The sequence below is a fragment of the Tursiops truncatus genome, chromosome 6 (genome assembly GCF_011762595.2).
Source record: "Tursiops truncatus isolate mTurTru1 chromosome 6, mTurTru1.mat.Y, whole genome shotgun sequence".
Classification (NCBI taxonomy): Eukaryota; Metazoa; Chordata; class Mammalia; order Artiodactyla; family Delphinidae; genus Tursiops; species Tursiops truncatus.
The window spans coordinates 25,039,421-25,060,819 of NC_047039.1; the positions used below are offsets into that span (position 1 = coordinate 25,039,421).

Consider the following 21,399-nt stretch of genomic DNA (forward strand, 5'->3'; position numbering starts at 1 on the left):
GAGAGACGTTTATAAATAATGATACCTCAGATCACTTTTGTTAAATGTCCTCTAATATTTGCATATTTGGTATCTGGCTTGTGTTGTCTTTTATACAATCTTGTCTTCTTTCTTTGCACTATAGTTTAACAACTCTGTGGTTTCCTATCTTCTTCTTGTGACACTCAGGTCCATGAGAATTTCCTGTGACTGTGACAGTAGAGAGTCCTTCCTCCTCAGAAATTGAAGAGGTCGATGATTCCTCAGAAAGTGTTCAGGAAGAGCCAGAGAAAATCCATTTGAAACAAGAAGCATTGCCGGTACAAAGGTATCACTTTAAAGCTATAGAGAAGATTATTTTTCAAACGGAAGCCTGATTGCAGCACTGCACAGCTTGTGTGAGGGTTCTGTTTTCTACTCCCATCTGCATTGTATCCCCTTGAATGGTTAACCTTAGACCAAGGTGAATGGTGGACATTTGAACTCTAAGAAATAAAAATCAAAACATGTCGTTAGTAATATATTTTCCTTTCCTTAGAACCTTAGTATATTAGATTTAGGGAGAACCTTAGTGATCATAAGATAAAGAAATTGAGTTCTGAATGAATATAGTCAGCTGATTCAATGCTCTTGTTTTACAGATGAGAAAATTGACAGTTCTAGTTGAACTCTCTTTTTACAAGAGGAAAATATGGCCTCATTTTAAATAAAAGTAAAGTTGAAAAAAGTTTTGATGTCGATATTCTCCTTTCCTAAAATAAAAAATATCAAGAAGCTACATTCTATTACCAAATAAACCTGACCTCTATTGTCATTCCATACTTTTGTTTGTATGGACAGAAAAGAAAAATTGATTTTCATAAGAAATTTTTGCACCTAAAATATATTTATTTTATTTCAACTTTAATGAAGAGCTGAACATTTCTAGTAAATAAAGGAACACCATTTGGGGGGGACCTTGTCTTTGTGCTACAAAGTCCCATGTTTAATTTTTAAAAATTATTTAATATGATTTTCTTTTCGTATGAAACTTAACCAGTTTCAGAACTAATTATCCCATTATTGTAGGACTATGGGAATTAACTCTTTGATTTTCAAAAGAGAAAGTTAGATTTTTATTTTTTAATTAAAATTAATGATAATATAGAGAAATTTTAAGAAAAAAACTTAGAAAATTATGAAATGTTAGAGTAGGAGAAATCTATAGTTCATGTAGTGTTACCCTCTTTCATTTTATAAATGAGCACCTACAATTTGTAGCACGTAAGTGGTTTATTAGTAAATGGCAGAGTACGACAAGACCCTAGAGCATCTAACCTGCATTCCTTGTCATTTTAGATGTGTTGTATTCATTTCCTTCATGAGTAGACCAGGAGATTGTATTTCTAATAGTAATGATAGGCACTGGGGAGGACCAAGAAGTTTACACACTGGGACCACAGAATAGCAGATTCAGAATGCACTGAGAACCCTTTCAGCTCTTCTCCATTTTGACAAGACACTACAAGGATGGTATCAAAGTGTTTAAATATATAAGCCCACAACAATCAAGGGATTTCAACATAGTTTTGAAAGACGGAAGACAAGTGGAAGAGTGTGAAACTGAGACAGTAGGACAGAGGAAAAGCTTCACCTACAATATGCACAGGGACCACCTGCAACTGAGGAGGATTCTGACCCCACCTGCAGAAGTAGCCCCATGCTCAGATGCGCATGTAGGAGAGAGGGTGGAGTTAGTTAAAAGTGTGACTGAAATAGGGGAGCTCATTGAAGGGTTGTGTTTGGAGGAGTGGACTCCCAGCCCCGCCCTCACTCTCCTGAAATGAGATGATTTCATTTTGAAAACAGTGAAACTGGCGAGAACTAGGGCAGCTAGTGTGAGTTTTTACACCCTAGAAAATTGTGTTTGGGGGAGATCCTATTACAGTTACTCCCCGCTTCTTCCTGCATAAGAAAACCAATCAATCGTTGACTTCAGGGAGCTTTCTGCGCTCATTCTTAAATAGAAAATAACTGTCATTTGCCTGATAGTTGAGTAAAGCTTACAACATGAGAGAGGGGAAAAAGTGTGAAAACGTATCCTGGTAGGACCGGGGACAATTTAGGGAACAAAATAATTTAAGAAAAAACCCTAATTAGTATTCTGAGGGAAATTTAAAAAGAGCTAGCAACTATAAAATAAGGCTAGGGTGTTAATTAAAAAGAGAATGGTCAGAAAGCAAGAGAGTTCTCTTGGAAATGAAAATATGGTTGCTGAAATAACTTCAGTAGGAATCTAAAAAATTTCTCATTATATAAAAAAGAAAGACACAGTGGAAAATGTGATAGCAATATGTTAAAGAGGTTGCATCTGGGAGATGCAACATGTAACTATTAGAAACTCCAGACCCAGAAAAAAAATGGAGGGAAGCTGTCAAAGGGCAACAAAATTCCCCACAGCTTAAAGTAGACATCAGGCCTCTGATTGAAAATAGTTACTCAAGTTTTGAGCATGATGAACAAGAATAGACTCACACCTAGGCACCCTTCATTATGAAACTTTAAAATACTGAAAAAATAATTTAACATAGAATAAAATACTGACAGGATACATCCATTCCAGAGAGAAAAATACTGGTCACCTAAAAAGAAAAAGTTAAAATCTGATTTTATCATACTTGTCATCAGCACCATGGATCCTGGAAGGCATTAGAAAGATACCTCCAAAGTTTTTCAGGCACATAATTTTCACCCTAGGTGTTTGTATCCAGCCAAACTATCAGTCATAAGTGGAGGCTGAAGAAGATATTTTGTACACAAAGAAATTTGAAAATTTGACCTCCTGTGCTACACCTTAAGCTATTTATAGAAATAACCCAGCAAAATGAGGCAATAAACCAAGAAGGAAGGTAATAGGGGATTCAGTGCAGAGAGCAGCTAGTCTAGATTGGAGAGGCTTCTATTGATTGTGTGATTGAGAGCTTAGAAACACCTTGAGGCATATCATACTTACTAGGTATTAGGCACTGTTGGAAGGGAGGAGGGAGAGGAAGAGGAGAAGGAACTTGAACTCCAGAGGACAAAAGGCTATACTGACATAAACCTGAAGCAAACTAAGCTATGGTTGATTTTTAACCTACTATTGGTGAGGAAGAGAAGAATCCACTTAAACTTGACACTATAGATGTCCCCCTTTTCAGCAACACACGGGGGTAATGACCACCTATCTAATTTGTTGTCCAAACCAGAACTTGTCCAAACTCCTTACACTTCAATAGTGTAAGGAGGCGCTCTAATGCTGTAACATCAGGACAACAGGTATAAACTGGAACAGCCCAAGGCGGCTTGGGGTATGTGGTCACCCTGCACAAGGGCAGTGACACTGACACAGTATGGAACGAGGTGTAGTCTATACACAGAGACAGTACATCTGCAGTGGGCAATATTAATTTCATTGTAATAATGGCAATACTGTCTTGGTTTGCAGCTTTTATTGTCAACTTGCATGTAATAACAAATAACTAACCTAAACTATACTTAGTATGTATTTGCATTAACTTGGTATGTACTGAAATGTACTAGTATGTACTTAGTATATATTAGGCTCTAAGTGTTTTTGCATATATTAACTCATTTAATCCTCTGAATAGCCTTATGAGGTTGGTGCTAATATCATTCCCACTTTTGTGAAAAGGAAGCTAAGACAGGGTAGGAACTTGCCCAGGCTGTACCTAATTTAGGGTTGGATCGAGGTTTTGAGTTTAGGCTCTCTACCTGTTGTCTTAAACCTTACTCCCTACTGACTCTCAAATAACAGAAGACTTAACTGCACATAGAACAGAATATAAATTTCAACTCTGACAATGTAAAAGCTAGGTCTGGAAGGTAGACAGGAGGTAGAAAAAAGGGAAGATGGTATGAATGTCCTCATTTTACAAAGCGTGACGTTGAGAGAGTTTATAGTTGATCAACAATGTAGGTTTTTAAGTATATCACTACAAGTCAAAGAGATCATGAGCAGTGGAATAACTAATGATGACATAACTTTACTGAGCAGTGTGGACATAGGAAGAGTGTAAAGGAACTAAACCCTTACTTAGTAAAATAGAAAGTGAACAGATAATGCCTCCAGCTTAGTCAGAAAATGATCATGTAAGAGTATTACGTGGAAATGGAGAAGAATTCAAAATAACAATAGTTGGACCTCCCTGGTGTCTCAGTGGTTAATAATCTGCCTGCCAAGGCAGGGGACATGGGTTCGAGCCCTAGTCCGGGAAGATCCCAAATGCCGCGGAGCAACGAAGCCTGTGCGCCACAACTACGGAGCCTGTGCTCTAGAGCCTGCGAGCCACAACTACTGAGCCCACGTGCCACAACTACTGAAGCCCGCCTGCCTAGATCCTGTGCTCCATGACAAGAGAAGCCACTGCAATGAAGAGTAGCCCCCGCTCACCGCAACTAGAGAAAGGCTGCATGCAGCAATGAAGACCCTACTCAGCCAAAAATAAATAAATAATAATAATTAAAAAATAACAGTAGTTGACGTAAACCTCATAAAAAAGGAAATCCAAACAGCCAGTAAACACAGAAAAGTGTACGACTTCATTAAGTAATAAGAGAAAAGTGAGTCAAAACCAATGAAACTACATGCCAATCAGTTTGACAAATACATAAAGTGTGGTAGTATCAGGTATTGTAGACCTGGAGTACTATGGGAATCCTCTACCCTGCTTATACTGGAGTATAAATCGACACAACTACTTTGGAAAGCATTTAGCACTCTCCATCAACTGAATGTATATAAATAGCCTGGGACCCAGCAGCCCTCACCCCTGCCCTGTGTAAATGGACCAGAATAGCCGGTACAGCAGGATTCCTGTCCATGATTTGCATTAGCACAAACTGAAAACAAACTAAATGTCCATTAAGAGTCAAAAATTAAATAAATTATGTGTATTCGTACAGTGGGAAAACTATCAAGCAATAAAATTGAATGAACTAGAGCTACAGGCTGCAATGTGGATGAATTTTTTAAACCTATGTTGAGTGAAAGAAATAAGATAGAAAAGACTTCATATACTATGATCGTCTACATAAAGTTAGATGACAAAACTAAACTCTTGTTAGGGATGCATGCAGGTTAAAGGAAAGGATTGTCAAGAAATGAGGATGGTGTTTAACTGGGAAGAAGGAAGGAGATTGTGATGGGAAAAGGATATGGGGGGGTTTTGAGATGCTGACAAGTATCAATACTTTCAGATTCGAGTACTGGTTATGTAAGTATTCTCTTTGTCACACTGACCGTTTTGTTCTGTGCACTTCTCAGTACGCATATCGTATTTTACAATTAAAAACCTGAGTAAAGAATCGGTCGCTTCTTGAGTGCTGGATGTGGGAGTGGGATGAGACTATTTCATTTTAAGCCCTTCACTACTGTTTGCATTCACATGTTATTCATTCAGCATTAATTGAACATATGCTGCGTACCATGCACTCTTCTAATTTTATATGTGTTTTAACTCATGTAATCCTCACAAGAGCTCTGTGATACAGGAGCTTATCTCCATTTTATAGATGAGGAAGTTGAGGCCTAGAGTTATAGAACTTGTCCAAGGTTATATAGCTAATGGGTAGTGCCAGGCCCATTTGCCTCAGAGAATCTGAATTTTTACAATATAATCTAAAAGAGAAATTTAATTGCTAATTATAAGAAAAAACATTGCCATTAAAGAAGATGACAAGTTTTCATCTATCCAGTTAGAGAAAAACACACAGTCTGTCTTTCACACACATACATCTTGTATTGGCAGGGATTTTCCTTATTAAGCAATTATTTATTGACCGCCTACGTTGTGCTAGGCACAGGTGCTGGGGATAAACACTTAATAAAATACACCCCCTATCTTCAAATAACTTGCACTCTACGTGAGGAAATAAGCCAACAGTTGTAGTAGAGGTTATATACCAAGTGATACATCGCTGATGGCAGTATAAAATCTCAGAAATCTTTTTTTCTTAATAGTAATCTTTTATTTATTTATTTTTATATTTATTTTTGGCTGTGTTGGGTCTTCGTTTCTGTGCGAGGGCTTTCTCTAGTTGCGGCGAGCAGGGGCCACTCTTCATCGCAGTGCGTAGGGCTCTTCACTACTGCGGCCTCTCTTGTTGCGGAGCACAGGCTCCAGACGCACAGGCTCAGTAGTTGTGGCTCACGGGCTTAGCTGCTCCGCGGCATGTGGGATCTTCCCAGACCAGGGCTTGAACCCGCATCCCCTGCATTGGCAGGCAGATTTTCAACCACTGCGCCACCAGGGCAGCCCCAAAATCTCAGAAATCTTTTGGAAAGAAGTTTGGAGATAGGTACCTCAGAGCCTTAAAAATGTTCATTTGCTTTGACCTCAAACTCATTTTTATGGATTTCTTGCAAGAACGTTATTCTCAATACAGAAAAAAGCTTTCATGCGTAAAAACGGTTATTTTGTCTTATAATATTGAAAAGTTGGAAAGAATTTAAATGTGTAAAGTGGTTAACCAGTAAACCCACTCAGTGGAATATTCTGTAGCCCACACAAAAAAATCTAGGTTATGAATCCCCTGATTATATGAGAAATGATTGATTTCAATGTTAAATGGAGAAAAGGTGAACCTAAAATTTGATATCCAATATGATGGGAGCTTTGTCCCAGAAAAATCACCCTAGCCAGTGTACAGAAGGGAGGAAGGGAGAGCAGATGACAGGAAGGAAAATTATTCCAAAGCCTTATCATTAGTCTTACCTAAGTAATAGAATATCAAGCAATTTTACTTTCTAACTTTTTTGCTTCCATATTTCCATGTAAGGGGCATGAATTACTAATACTTTGTGGGAGGAGGGTACACTTTTTCACAAAAATTTAACACTGTGTTCTAATTCCCTCCACTAGAGGGAGAAACTATTTCATGTAATTGCACTTTGATGTGCTATTTAGAACCAGTCAGAAAGTTTTACTCTACTTTCCTGTGGTGAGGGTTTTTTTGTTTGTTTGCTTATTTGTTTAGAAATTCTTTGAAATCGGTTTTAGAAGATTTATTAAACCATTATATTGAAAGTAGAGGAATTTTGCAATTTTCCCCCTTTTTCCCCATTGAAAACTTGGCTGGCTTTAGTCATGAAACATTAAAGAATTTGAAGTTCTTAGACTGTCAGTTTTTTAAACATGATCTGAATATAAAAATATATGTTCATTGAGTAAATTTTTGAAAACAATGGACAACTCATTGAAGGAAATAAAAGCCACCTCTGCATGTACACACACCTAATCTGCTCTTTTGTCTGAAAAATGTATGAAAAATATTTTGTCTTATCACTAAATACTCTTCTGCATCAGAGAATTTGATTAAGCTTATGCACCATCTCCCAGGAAAAATGCAGAGATATATTTTGAATGTAGAACTCCTGAAGCCCATTCATTAACTCTGGTTGAGACCTGTTGTCATTATTTTCTTAGTGGCTTCATAGCACATTCCTTCATATGGTGAGCTGTTTTTGTTTAAACCAATCCTAATTTAGAGGCTCTTAGCTTTCTTCTAGTGTTTGGGTATAAACAATCTTATGACATCATGTTGGTAGATAAATCTTTGCCCACATCTTTGATTTCCTTAGGGTAAACCCCTGATGTAGGATTGTTGTTAGGTACCAAAAGCTACTCTCCAGAAAGTCATACCAGCTCCTCTCCCAATGATGGCATATAATAGAGTTCCTCATTCTTTAAGTGATTGTTTAAAGCAGCTAAAATGTATAAATATACCTTACTGTTTTCATAAGTGTAGGTATTCTGATTGTTTATCGCTGCATAGGAGACCACCCTGAAACAGTGGCGTAAAACAATGAAAATCGTTTATTTTGTTCACGAACCTGGAAGTTGAGTAGAATATTAATTCTTTTACTGCACTCTTACTGACTGAAAACAATACCTATTTGACTAGCTCACAGTTCTGTAGGTCAGAAGTCCAGGCACAGCGTGACTGCGTTTCCTGCTCAGATACACACTGGAACATGTGGGTTCCCTCCCAAGAGTGTTAAAGCATGTGAAATTTAAGTGTAAGACACTGAGCCCCAAATGTTGGATGTTCACCATAGTTTGTGTGGGTCACAGAGCTGAAATCAAGATGTCAGTCAGGCTGTGTTAGCATCCAGAGGCTCTGGGAAAGAATGCCTCCAGTCTTCTTCGGCTTGTTGGCATAATTCAGATTCTGCAGTTGCAGGACAGAGGTCCCCATTTCCTTGCTGGCTGTCAGTCGGGGGACAGTCTCAGGTCCTAGAGGCCTCTTGCTTGCCTTCCCTGCCGCAGCATTGGACTTATTCAGAGCCAGCAATGGAGAGTCTCCCTCTTGTCCCTTTTGAACTTCAATTCAGGAAGAGTTCAGGTCCTTTTCATAGGGTGCCTGAGTAGGTCACATCCACCTAGAATAATCTCCCTATCTTAAAAAAATCAACTGATTTTGAACCTTAATTCCATCTGCAAAATGATTTTGAACCTTAATTCCATCTGCAAAATCCCTTCATTACAGCACCTAGATTTAGAGTTTGATTGGATAAGTGGAAGGTTTGTGTACTTCAGTAAGTAGGAATCTTGGGGGCTCTGTTAGAATTCTGCCTATTGCAAGCAGTGTCCCCACTTCAAGGAGCGAAGTGTCTTAGTTCCTGAAACTCCTAAGGGAGTTTATCAGTGTTAGTTTTATTTCAGTGCCCTTGGTGAATGGGAAGACTACCACCTCTGTGAACAGGAATGGCACCCAGCTTCCTGAGTCCACAGTGTGGCTCTGCTACTTAGTGGTGTGACCTTGGCTGTGCTGCTCTACTTATTCTACTTCTCTGCCTCTTGTTTCCCTCATCTGGAAAATAGGGCTTCCCTGGTGGTGCAGTGGTTGAGAGTCCGCCTGTCGATGCAGGGGACACGGGTTCGCGCCCCGGTCCGGGAGGATCCCACATGCCGCGGAGCGGCTAGGCCCAAGAGCCTTGGCCGCTGAGCCTGCTTGTCCGGAGCCTGTGCTCCGCAATGGGAGAGGCCACAACAGTGAGAGGCCCGCGTAACGCAAAAAAACAAAAACAAAAACATGGAGTTAGTGATCGTTCTTTCCTCGTAGGGTTTTTTGTTTTACACATTTATTTTTTTATTTTTGGCTGCGTTAGTTCTTCGTTGCTGCTCGCGGGCTTTCTCCAGTTGCGTCGAGCGGGGGGCTACTCTTCGTTGCAGTGTGGTGGCGTCTCTTATTGCAGAGCACAGGCTCTAGGCGTGCAGGCTTCAGTAGTTGTGGCACGTGGGTTCTAGAGCGTAGGCTCAGTAGTCGTGGTGCACGGGCTTAGCTGCTCCATGGCATGTGGGTTCTTCCCGGACTAGGGCTCGAACCCGTGTCCCCTGCACTGGCAGGTGGATTCTTAACCACTGTGCCAGCAGGAAAGCCCCCTTTTAGGGTTTTGATGATTAGATTATTTCATACCCAGGGAACTCCAGGAACAGTGCTTGACTGTGAATTGCTTTAAAAGTGATTACTTTTTAAAAACATGCTTTTGAATCTGCAATTAGGCAATTCAGGTGTGTTAAGCATGTTCATTAATAGGACTTCCTGCTGTAAAGAGAGCCACAAATAAAAACAGAATTTTTCTTTCTTGGTCTTAACTTCTTATTTCTGACTTACTATGTTATATGCATATGCCTTTTATGGTGGGCTGCCACAAATTTATGTTGGGAAGAGTGGAATTTAAATAAATCTTACCTATGCTAATTTGATAGATTTTGATAATTCATTTCACTAGCATGGTATGATATTACCAGTAGCAGACTAAAATCTGAGTTCACTTCTGGCTCTGCCCCTAAATCCTGATGAGACCAATAGCTGGAAAGGCTTTGGGATATTATACTATGAATTAGTTATAATATTGACTCTGTTTAGGAAAACCTGGAGGAGTGACTAAAGCAGTTAAAGGAGGAAAGAGTAATAAGACTGAAGGCTGATAAACGAGTCAGTGAGGTAAACAAGTTTCTTCTTCTGCTTTAGAGAGTGTTTTGGTTTTATTTTGATTTGATTTTAAGCCATATACACATAATTTGTAAGCTTTAAAACTGTAATATGTTGCAAATTGGTTGTGTAATATGGACTTTTGCATTTACTGGTATTTAGTGATCATATGATCTATATTCTGGAAAGCATGTTTTTAAAAATGTGAAAATCTGGTTTTGTTGTGTGTGTGTGTGTGTGTGTGTGCGTGCGTGCTTTTATATGACATTAGCTTATTTCCTGTTCATGATTCTTTGATTCAAAAAGGCACTTTTTGTGCATATACTGTATATACAGTAACATAAAATACACGACGAGACTCTCCTGGCAATGAATTAGGAAAGTGAATCATTTAAATAAATTTAAGATATTGGAAAACTTCTGAGAATGCAATGAAAGATAAAAATATATACTATGATAATTACATTAGGGAATGTGCATGAAAGCAGGGCATAATCTAAAAAGTTCTATCTAAATATAATTTATCACAGGGTGAGTGTAGGGAGGAATTTTTGAAAGTGCATCCATTGGATTGGCGGACACTCATTCAATAAATGTTTAGCACCTGCTCATGTAAGGCACAAGGGGCATCATGAACATTAATGGCCTTTCTGAGAAATACTAGAGTTGAGCTTACAGGGGGTTTTAAGTGCATAGATGATGAGCGGAAGGGGAAGAGTGCACAGGGGGAATATTTTCAAGAAGCCAAAGAAAATATTGGTGATTGTACATCTAATAAATTGGGTTGGGTATGATTTAGGACTTTTAAACGTAAGCATTAGATATTTTGCTCACTAAAGTTAATTCTTAACATTCAGCAGAGTTGTAATATATTTTATTCAAATCAGATTCTATATTTCATTTTCTAATTTAAGAGAAACTTAAAGCAGGTAATTTTCTAATGTGGAATGAGGCTCCATTATGAATTGAACTAGTTAGAAATGTGATCTTTTGTGAAAAATCATTAATAAAACAATAACTTTGGTTTATTTATATACCACCTAAGTGTTTATATAGGAAACTTTGTTGGGTGCCTGTGGGTTTTGGTTACTGTGTGATATGGTCTCTGTCTTTACTGGTGGAAAGTTAGGTTAATTACAAATTAATTACATTTTGAGTGTTTTAGTTTTGTTCCTTGGAAATAGGCAAGACTACTTCTGACGACAATGAGAAAAAATCATGTCAGACATTTTTAGCCTTCTTTTATAGCTGGAACATGAAAATGCCCAATTAAGAAATATGAATTTCTCTTTGTCTGAAACCCTTCATGCCCACTCATTGACAAGCTTGATCCTGGGTGATGCAGGTGTTTTGGGCAGCATTGAGAATTCTTTTCAGAAGTTCCAGGCTTTCTTGGATGTCCTTAAAGATGCTGGGTTAGTTCATTTCTCTTCATGGCCGTTCTTCTCTTTGCAACTATAATGGTAGTTTGCTGAGGAACTGGAGCAATTTTCATCACTTCCGTGGCCATATTTAGTGTAATAATAGGTAATATAGTTGACTTTTTAAAATGAGGAATTAAATTTGTTAAGAAATGCAAATATGGAAGCCTGCTTTGGTAGAGTGGGGAGCTCATTATAAAAGAGTAACCTGTAGATAATTAGTAGGTGTAGGTTTTTGTAAAGACTAAATTGAAGGCAGTTTTCATTGAAAATATTCGGGAATGCATAAGAATTTTCCTATCTTTCACTTATTTTGCTTGTTTGATAAGTCTGAATTAAAGTTATTTTTGCCTTAGACGTAAAAATTATTATTAATCTGCAGGGGAGATATAGGTCAGTGGTTCTCAACTGGGAGCAATTTTGCTGGAAGAGGGAAGTGGAGATGGATAGTTGATGGAGTGGTGTTTTGTCAGTGAATGAATTGGTGTTGGTGTTGGGAAGGAAGGAACAAACACATTCTTGGAAACTGGAGGAAAGGTGGTAAAGAAGTGTGGGAATAGAGGTGTGACAGGCAGTGGACGAAATGCATGGTACATGTTGAAGCTCCTAGTGAGACAGTGGGATGTGTCTTAGAGGATGAATCTGGAAAGGGCTGAGATTTTGGGGGAGAGAGAGGCTTGTCTGGAGTAGGATGTTGGCTTTTAAGAGTTTTAGAAGTATTTCATGATTGTAGGTCTGGGGAAATCTAAACTGCTCTTATGTGATTATAATAACCTTTGTCTTTTCTCCTTTTCTCCTCTGGTCCAGGCTTGGGCAGCTGGCCACAATGGCTGGTACAGATCAGTCAGATTTTCATTTACTAGGTCGTCCCCAGATGAATTCTACTGTTAGTAGTCCATGTAAAGAAGACAAGGGACTTGAAGAAGAAAAATCAGAATCAAAACAGGGTGCCCCAGGACAAATGAAAAATATCCAAGTAAGTGGACAGAACAGCACTTAATGATTCTAAGAGTGATTAGCAAAAAGGAAATGACCAAGTCAGGGAGAAAACAATAATGATCAATCTCTAATAGTTCACATGCTCAGGAGCTAGAAGACTCTGGAATCCTTTCCAAATCTGAGATTAGTAAATGTTTGCCCATTTCATGATACTGTATTGTTGTAAATAAGGAGACTGGAAGTTCTTTCGAAAATTTATGAGTTAAAGCAAACTATCCTTAATGAAGAAAGAAAACATTAGAGAAAATATTCCAGATTTTAAATTATATAAATGTCTATTCTATTCATATTTTATTTAGGTTTCTATTTGTATGCAGTCAGCTTACAATGAAGGAACACTAATGAAGGTACACATACTGATATAATTTTTAAAATAAGTAATCCAGACATAGCTAATAGGTAACATATTACAGTGACTCACCTGGTTATGGGAATGGGAGGGGAAAACCTGTCAGCTTTTCCTCTAGCCTTACTTGGAGCCCCCATCAACCAATCTCAGACTGGTCTTGGGAACTGACAGCTTGAGAACACAGTCTGGTCACAAACTATATACTGTTTGCATGTGCCTGGAGGATAGAAGAGAAATTAATTATCTTACAGAATAGGGTTTTATTTTTAGTGAGGGAAAGGAAATGGGTAATAACTACCCCAGTCACCAAAGTCTGAAAATGTAGCGGACATACCCTTGGATATAGCTAGGTTAAGCTGAGATCACTTGGCAAGATATAATTAGAAAAAAACTGGCTCTGAAATCTGAATATTGACTGTGTTAATAATATCACAGAGTAACACTGAAGTTTTGAACTCTACTTTTTAATGGTTGGCTTTGTTCATCACTGAATTTTTGTCTTGTCTTTTGTTTTTCCATCCAGTTTCAGAAAATTACAGGTGATGCTAGGATTCCTTTGCCTCTCGACTCCTTCCATGTCCCAGTGTCTACTCAGGAGGCCTTAGAAACTTCCAAAGACAACCTGGGGGTCCCAGTCACAGAGCAGCGGCAGGAGTCTTTTGAAGATTTCATTGCTAGAACATGTTCTCCCTTCAGCAGACATCATTTCTGGAACTGGAAGTCAAAGAAAAGAAGAGGAATTATCTAGAAATAGCAGGTCTTCTTCAGAGAAAATGAGCAAAGCAGGTGAATATACCAAAAAATACTCTGCTAGGAAACAACCTGGGAAGGACCTGCATTCCTGCTCTGACTCACCTATAAAGCGGAAAAGCAAAGGAATTGGGCAAAATAATTCTTTGGTTAATAAACCAATTAAAAGTGAGTCTTCGAAAAAACATTTCTGTTAAGAAAGAGAGTAGAATAGTGACTTTCATCAAAGACAACTAAAAGTAAACTCAATCTACTAGAACATTCTGAAAGTGATACTCCTGGATGTGACTGTGAATTTCAAGAAAGCATCCATACTCTATCACGCCTAACATAGGTCTAAATCTTTTAAAATTATGTTTTTGCCTTCAAATTTTAATAAATTACCTATGTTTTTATTATAGCATATGGTGGTTTCAGTTACTTGGCTGGAAGCCATTAGAGAAAGATTTATCTATACTTTTTAATTATAATGGAAGTTTTGGTGTACTTTTCCTTGTGACACTTTGCACCATTCATTCAGCTAGTGTTTACTGAGGGCTTCATATGTACAGTACTTTTCTGGGTGCTATTGCTTTCAGCAGTGAACAAAATAAAGCCTTTACTCTCCTGGAACTAGCACTCTGTGTTGGGAGAAAACATAAACAACAAAGCAGGGTAAGGGTTAAAAAGAGATGGGAATAATAAATGGAATAGTTTTACCATTTGGTTAAATGTCAAACTATTATAAATCACATGGCCAGAAGCCATTGAGGTATTTTAATTCACAATAACCAGAGAGCCTCAAACATTTACCAAGGCACTTAACCGTGTTTATGGATTACAGCAACGCTCTGAGGTAAGGAACTGTTACCATCCCCGTTTATAGATGAGGAGTCTGAAGAGATATTATGTGAGTTGCCCAGAATTACACAGCTGTAAGTAAGTGGGAAGCTGCGATGTGACCCGAACACATGCTCTTTTTTTTTTTTAATGTATGGACTTTATTATGTTTCATTTGTTTCTGATTTATGTGAATTTTTTCTTTAAAGATGTTTTTTGATGTCGACCATTTTTAAAGTGTTTATTGCATTTGTTACAGTATTGCTTCTGTTTTATATTTTGGTTTTTTGGCCGCAAGGCATGTGGGATCTTAGCTCCCCCACCAGGGATCGAACCCTCACCCCCTCCATTGGAAGGTGAAGTCTTAACCACTGGACCACCAGGGAAGTCCCCCTTATGTGACTATTTTTATGGCAATTTTTAAAATTTTATTTTTTTATTGACGTATAGTTGAATTACAGTGTTGTGTTCATTACTGCTGTATAGGAAAGTGACTCAGTTACACATTTATATACACTCTTTTTCATATTCTTTTCCATTACGGTTTATCACAGGATACATAGTTCCCTGTGCTCTACAGTAGGACCTTTTTGGTTTTTTTAAAATACATCCACTTTTTTAAAATAAATTATTAATTTTTGGCTGCGTTGGGCCTTCGTTGCTGCACGCAGGCTTTCTCTAGTTGCGGTGCGCAGGCTTCTCATTGTGGTGGCTTTTCTTGTTGCAGAGCACGGGCTCTAGGTGCATGGACTTAAGTAGTTGTGGCATCGGGCTTAGTTGCTCTCTGGCATGTGGGATCTTCCCGGACCAGGGCTCGAACCCGTGTCCCTGCATTGGCAGGCGTATTCTTAACCACTGCGCCACCAGAGAAGTCCCATGTAGGACCTTTTTGTTTATCCATCCTGTATATACACCAGTTTGCATCTGCTAATCCCAAACTCCCAATCCAATCCTCTCCCACTCCCTCCCTCTTGGTAACCACCAGTCTATTCTCTCTGTCCTTGGTTATGTTTCTGTTTCACAGATAGGCAGAACCCAAGCTCTTAATTACTTTGTTATCCTGTTTCCTTGTTAAGAAGAGAAGAAGGGTTTAAGGAAGGGACTGAGAGAGAAGGCAGTGAGCACTAGAAGTGCAAAACAGTGGGGCTGTCAGAAAGCACACCTGTCTCCTTCCCCCATCGTGAGGAGAATTTTTAAACGGCAGAGTATGTAAGAGTATGTGATGACACATCTCTGGATTAAATTATGTCTCCCTGGTAAAACATGTACGGATGAGTCTTTAGTTCATTCAGACTGAAAGGTGAGAGCAGAGAACAGCTGGAGTGTCAGATTTCTTCTAGAAGTTCCTGCCTGATTGTTACTAAGAGGGCTACTACAGTACTAGTTAGTTCATTCGTCATGGATTAGGTGTTAGAGGAGTGAAACAATGAGCAAGATGTAGCGTTGGCCCTTTAGCAGTGGAGTGAGAGGGGAAGACACACAGCAGATGTCTCATCCTGCACATGACATGCTGTGATGGGCATATTCAGGGCGTTTGGTCAGTGTTTGTGGAAGAAGAGGGGGAGCTGTGAGGCAAAGAAAAGTTATCGAAAGAGGCAGTCGCTAAGCTAAGTCTTAAAGGACTCGTGAAAAACTGGTGAGTCAGCCGGTGAAGGGAAAGGACACTAAAGGCAGAGAGGATAGCGGAAGTCCAGAGCCATGAGTGTGCGAGGGCTGTGTTACGGAGCCACAGGCACAGGCTCTGCAGGATCAGTGCAGTGTCACCAGGCAGTGGCAAGTGCCCCTAAAGGAGACCGCGAGGAGGAGGAGAGCGGGTCTTAACCACCCATGTGTGTGGAGCTGGTTTCCTCAGAAAACAGCTAAGAATGGAAAGGACAAGTTCAGGTGGTATTTTAGACCACTGACGTCAGTATGGATGAGGAATTTGAAGAAGCCTGGAGACAATTATGCCCCACTCTTCTGAGGAGCAGTGTTTTTTATTTTCAAGTGGGACTTTCACGCTGCCACCTCCTCTCCTGTCCCTACTGAAAAGTTTATAGGCCGGCAGAAGGGAGAACCTGGCTTAAGTAAAGTTAATCAGGTTTCTTTACTGTACATCTCCTCGGGGCTGCTGCAAGCTAGTGTTCATTCTGGATCGTCACAGCAGGCGCATGGTACACAGCCATCCTCAAAGCTATTTGACTCTAGTGTCCTTTTTTAACAGAAGTGTCTAACAACTGGTTCCACCAAACAGCAATTTGGTAACTTCTAGACCAGGTAATAGCAAGAAGAAAGGGGTCTGAAATAAGGTATAGACGAAGGGAGGAAACAAGTTCTAATTGTATTTAGGAAATTACAAGCAAGACTTGATCTTGGGAAGTAAGGAAGAAGTAGGAGGCGGAGGCTGAACCCCCATCTGTGTGACTAAGGTTGGGTGGTGGTATCATTGAGTTTGGAAATAGGGGATAAAGAACTGAATTGGGAAAAAGACTTTAGTTCTGGACATGTTGAATTGTAAAGCACCTGTAGAATTCAGGAGACAGACTGGTAGATAACTGGACATGCACGTGAAGACATGGAAAGATAAAAATTTGAATGTCATCAGCACATATCAGCAGTCATTAAAATCATGAACATGGATGAGATTTCAGAGAATTGTGAGTACTGACAACGTTTAAGTAATAAGCAGAGAAAGAATTCTGGGAAGGAGTGAGGTGATAAAGTTTCAAGAAGGAGGAAGTAGATGACAGTGCCATCCTTCAGAGAATGTGAGTGTCCATTGGATTTGGTTAGGTCCCCAGTGACCTTAGGGCAGTTCAGTGAAGTGGTGGACAAAAAGCCAGATGGCAATAAATTGAGGGTGTAGGGCTGCCTGTGGGGGCCAGGCGGGGCTAGTGAAGACAGTGGGAATAGGCTACTCTCAAGGAGTTTGGATGAAAAGAGAACATAATTAGCAAAAAAGAATTTTTTAGAATGAGAAGGACTTATATTTTATATGTTGAAATGAAGGAACCGATAAAGGAGATCCTGAAGATGTAGATAATAATTTAGAGAATTGGGGAAACATGGACATATGAATAAGAAAAAAACCTTGCACAGTATATAAAAATCACTTGTATCCTTCGAGTTGGATGGATACTGGTAAGTTTGGGAGGAAATAAACATAAGAAGAGATAGAAGTTAAATGAGTTTATACTGATAGCCTCAGTTTTCTTTGACCCAGATTTTTCAGAGACACATATATACACATACATAATTACAGTTTTAAAATTCTTTCATAGTTACATGTTTTATTAATCACGTCTGAGAAAAGTCATTGATTTTCATTTTGTACCGCATTATCTTGTAAGGACAAGATACAGTGACAACTTCCAAGCGTTTTGCATATCAGAGCTGAAACAAAGTATCTCCATAATTGAATTTTCACTTATTTGTAATAAATTTATCCTTAGGAGGATACTTTCATAGTGTTTGATCACAGATGAGTTTGGGCATTGCTGTCACTCAATAATGTTAAGCATCTGTCAGGCTCTCTCCTATACTATATATTAATTTTTTCTCTGTGAAGCAAATATTTATTGGCAGCCTGTGGGAATAAGATACACCTAGGTCCTCTTTCCTTGGTATATTCACAAAAGCCTCTGAAACTAAATTTCCAAGTCAGGCCATACTAAGTCCTGGCATAGTAAGTTTTCATCGTTAACAGTTTTTTTGTGTTTGTGGGGGTTTTTTGTTTTTATTTTTTTGAAGCAAAGATAAAACACTGTCTTAACTCAGTAGTTGTCCATTGATTAATAAATCTGAGAAGACATTGATGAAACATGGTATTTTGAATATCCTTTCCACAGCATAGGTAATGGGCCATCCTGAAACTCTGGTGAGATGCTTATCATTTTCAGATTTTGGAGTGGCAGAGAAAACCCTATTATACCTTGAATTATCACTGGAAACATGAATTCAGCCAAATAAAAACAGTGCCTCTACCTACTGAGGTTGTCAATTTCCATCTTAACAAAAGTGAACATTTCTCCTTTAGATTAAAATCAAGAAAATCTCCTCTGTCCAGGATTCAATAATGGGGTGCAAGAAAGAGGCAAACTGAAGCTATTCCCTCTTTACACCTGAACAGTGAATTCATTCTGATAGCAAATATTTGTTATGATTCTGCTATGGCCAGGTGCTTTATTGTGTTTAGAGATCAAGTTACTGTTCATTCTTGGTAAGTAAGAAAAATCCATGTTTTAGGACTCTGAATAGTAACTTTATATATATATTAAAAATAAATATATATATTATATATAATATATATTCCACCTATTCAACAAAATTGTAATTTTCATCATCTCTTACTAATGATGAACTGTATTCACTCTTTGGAAAGGGCTTATAGGGAATTAAAGTCTCCATATACTTTCTAAATAAGACCATAGAAACCAAATTCTCAACTGGGAACAAACTTAGGTTTTGCTATGAAGGTTTATGCTTGCCTGGCCTTAGAGTGGTTGGCCAGGAACTCAAGGTGGAGTTTTTTTCCTCTAAGTTACTTTTTCACTGATGCCACCCGGAAAAAATTTGGAGGGAGTATTTTTTGAAATAGCTTTATCTCAGTAACCCTTTAAAAATGCTTCAGGGTATGGGGAACATAACTGTCAAAATGTTCAAGCAACTCTTGTGGATTTAAGTGTAATTGATCAGGAGTAATACAGGAAGGAGCTGGGTACAAAAGACAAAAGACCTGAGGCTATGTCATGTATTGTTTTGGCTTATTGTACAAAACAGAGAAAGTCTTATACACTCAGGCAAGTTCCCCTACTGTTCTCTCCTTTTAGTAGAAATAAAAGAGAGCTAGTTTCTCAATAGCAGCATTCTATCCTTAAGTGGGTACACAGTGATATTCTAATGGTCTCTAGAGCAGAGAATAATTCCGTGGCAGCTCTGACCTCCAGTCACCAGGTTCTCTGTAACTTAGTCTTTCATGGTCAAGGACTATAATCATTATTGTATTTAGCATCTCAAAATTGAAAGGATTCCATGGACAACAAAACAGTAAGTGATTTCATGAAGTGTTTTAGTATGCATAAAATAAAAAACTATAAAAATACAAATCATCAGTAAAGCTTTTTCTTTCCGGAGAACTATATTCAGAAATTAATGTAAGCACCTAAGGTGCGCATGTGTGTTTTTTCACCCATGATCATGTTTGTGTGTGTGTGCATTCCACTGCTACAGGAGACATGCAAAATAATATCAGATTTGCTACTATATGAAGTACTGGTTTCTCCCAAGAACTGTGCGCTCGCAGGGTTTGTTCAGGAAGGTGAGTGCCCTACCACCACATCGCAGTCAGATCTCATCACCTTCGGCAGGAATAATTTATAGTTTAACCTTACATGCAGGCATATTAAATTAGTATTACTCCTCAGAACTTGCTTATTAATAAAACAAACTGAATTAGCCACTGGAGAAATCATGTTTGGAAATTCAATGACAATTTTACATTTTTCATAAAGGCTCAGAAATATTGCAGAGCAGGTGGTACAGAAAACTGTGGTCGAATCTGACATTCATTAATAATTGAAGTGTGGAACGTAACAGGTGAAAATTGATACTGATTTCTTTCCTCTAATATTGGGAAGAGTTCTAAAAGGTAAATAAAATGCGATAACAAGACATATCAAGTCTCACTGATTTCTTTGATCACCTCTTCCCCACATATCACTCCTTCGCCTACCATGTTTTGAATAATTCAATGCCCATAGTCTTTCCATTTCAGTGCATTATAGAACACACTCAAGCTGGGTTTCAATCATATTAGACTGAAAGCTGAACTTTTTATGAAGGATTATTTAAAAACAAATGCGTCTTGAGCACAACAGCCTTTGAAACCAAACAATCCTAGGAATTCAGTAAGGAAATGTCAACACTATGAAGAACTTTTGGATTCAGAAAATTCTGTAATCCTACTTGATGTATGTTAACCGTATCAATATTAACAACCTTCTGCTTGATTTCAGCACTGATTTGAGAGCTGAGTTACTACTGGTCTTGTATTTTAACTAGTTGTGAAAGCACTGAGAGAATTGTTCTCGTGTTGAACTTGACCTGCCTCTGGGAATGCTCTGTTCTATCCATCTTGGAAAGCTTTATGCAAGTGCATTTCTCTGCCTTCCTTCTTCTCATCTGCACCCCTTGGGAAAACAAAAGATGCTCAAATATAGATGTGAACACTGCAGATGCTCTGTTTGGCAATGGTGTCTTTCAGCTTCCCAATGAAAAATTATATTGCTGACCACCCATTTGACTGAAAAGTGACTCATTTTTCTGACAGATATCTGGCTTGAGATGCCAAAAGTAATAGGTCATTTCAAATTTCCTTTTTAATTTTAAGTCATAGCTTTGTGTTGCAACACTACTTGTTCAAAAGTTAGATCATAAAGGTTCCTTCCTATGATCTCCAAATAATCAAAATGTTCTTCAATAGGCTATATTAAAAGCAAGCAGAATATTCCTAATTATCAATCTTTCTCTTGAGCCATATAGTTCTTGTAATTTCAAGGAAGAGAAACTCAAATGTAAAGTGTTACACTAGCCAAGCCTACCAGCACTGTTATCTAACCATTCAGCAATTTTCTCTGCCAAGTCACTCTGAACCTTAGACTACTGAGAATGTGTTTTTAATTAATTTTTAAGGTTCTCCTCTTTTGAGTTAAAAAATCGTCACAATTTTTATAAGTAAAATTAAAGAAAAAACAAAATAGAACATCTGAGATATTTCCATTAGGCATTATCTATATATAAACACATATATATACATAATTTTAATATCTATACATATATAAAGGCACTGGGATAAATCTCCATCTTCTGTGTCAGTGGCACATAGGTCCATTATCTTAGGAATAGGGAACTCCTTTCACAATGGAAGTGAGGAAATAGGCTGGACCATCCTTGAATATAATCCATGAAGCCACCATCTAAGGTCGTCTGGATCTTGGTTCCTTCTAGCAATCTACTACTCCAACAATGTGTAGTTCATCAAATTCAGGTCTTTCTGAAGCCAGGCTAGAAATACAAAGTGAGGTGGACGACTAAGGTAACTGACCAAAAAGGAGGAAAGGAAGACGA

General features: G+C 38.4%; 1 protein-coding gene and 1 pseudogene across 5 annotated transcripts in view; one reads left to right on the plus strand and one right to left on the minus strand.

Annotated features, from left to right (window-relative positions):
• LOC117312567 (RING finger protein 11-like) overlaps positions 1 to 21,399 on the minus strand; it is a 44,950-nt gene that overhangs the window by 9,740 nt on the left and 13,811 nt on the right. The window contains exons 2-4 of one of the 5 annotated variants that reach the window (XR_012332422.1): positions 13,061 to 21,336; positions 12,799 to 12,943; positions 302 to 464 (exon numbers count right to left, since the gene is read on the minus strand). The exons of 1 other annotated variant lie outside the window; for it this stretch is intronic. The gene's annotated coding sequence lies outside the window, so the exon portion shown is untranslated. Of the gene's footprint in view, positions 1 to 301; positions 465 to 12,798; positions 12,944 to 13,060; positions 21,337 to 21,399 lie in introns of those variants that run through there. 3 more of the 5 variants (XR_012332420.1, XR_012332421.1, XR_012332423.1) reach the window with 3 other exon arrangements.
• Positions 169 to 13,876, plus strand: LOC117312566 (centrosomal protein of 78 kDa-like; annotated as a pseudogene).